Below are 1,161 nucleotides of genomic sequence, written 5' to 3'. Positions count from 1 at the left end.
CTTCCTCAAGTATGTACTTATTTGGTACTTAATAACGTACTATTTAAAACCCGAATTTTAGCTTTTTAGTTCAGTAGCTGTTTTTGTGTATAAGTGTGTAGTTGTATTCTTGTAGAATAGTGTGTAAAATACAATGTCAATGTTTCCTTTTCAATGATTCTTTGTATTGTTCACGAGTATTGTGTTTTTTTGTCCCTATTTTTTTGTTGGTTTTGCCAGTTTAACAAATCATTTATTTTCAACACACAGATATTTCTGTTTATATACATGAAAGTAAGTGTGTGTTTTGTTTGGTTGCTTTGTTTGTATTTAAGAGGGGGTGGGAAAGAGTTTTGTTTGTATGTATTTATATCATTGTCATTTCATCCAATTGTTGTACATGAATTCACACTTTTGAACAATTGAAATTGTCACTAAAATAAAACTTAAGATTTATTTCGCTTGCATATTTACATTGAAGATTTTTCATTTTTACTTGTTGTTTTTTTGGCACAGTATTCAAATTTGTTGTTGTTTTTATAGAGGAAGTGTTAATTGTTTGCAAAATGTTGTAAAAGAAAACAATGTTGACAGTTGTTGTTATTTTGGGTGGTATTACAAGGGTGAACTCTATATTATATTTACAGGACTTTAAGAAAATTGTACCAAATTGAAGGTGCTTGAAGTATAACTGATTTGAAATTTAACAAAAATAAAGTAATTGAATCTGTACTAAATATACATATTTTTAAGTAAGAGAACAGAAATTTTTTTAAGATCTTTTAAAGTAATAAATGAACTGTGCACTAAATTTCCCGTATTTTTATAAATTTAATATACACTTTTAGGTGCATGCATCAAATTTACGTGGCACTATGAAAATATTAGATAGGAGCACTCATACTGTCATCAAAAATAATAATAAAAAGCTACCATAATAGCTATGTACATAAAAATAGGTAAAAGCTTTACATATTTGTTTTTTAAAACAAACAAATAGAAAAATATAACAATTTTATCCTTTGATGTAAGCAGATGAAAATAAATTGTTTTTGTGGCGATTGATGCATCCAGCCAGAACATAACTAGAACAGAACTAGAACAGAACTAGAACAGAACTAGAACAGAACTAGAACAGAACTAGAACAGAACTAGAACAGAACTAGAACAGAACTAGAACAG

This window comes from Lucilia cuprina, chromosome 5, assembly GCF_022045245.1.
Source record: "Lucilia cuprina isolate Lc7/37 chromosome 5, ASM2204524v1, whole genome shotgun sequence".
NCBI classification, from domain to species: domain Eukaryota; kingdom Metazoa; phylum Arthropoda; class Insecta; order Diptera; family Calliphoridae; genus Lucilia; species Lucilia cuprina.
The sequence above is the reverse complement of the archived record's forward strand: the minus strand, read 5'-3'. Positions refer to the sequence as shown.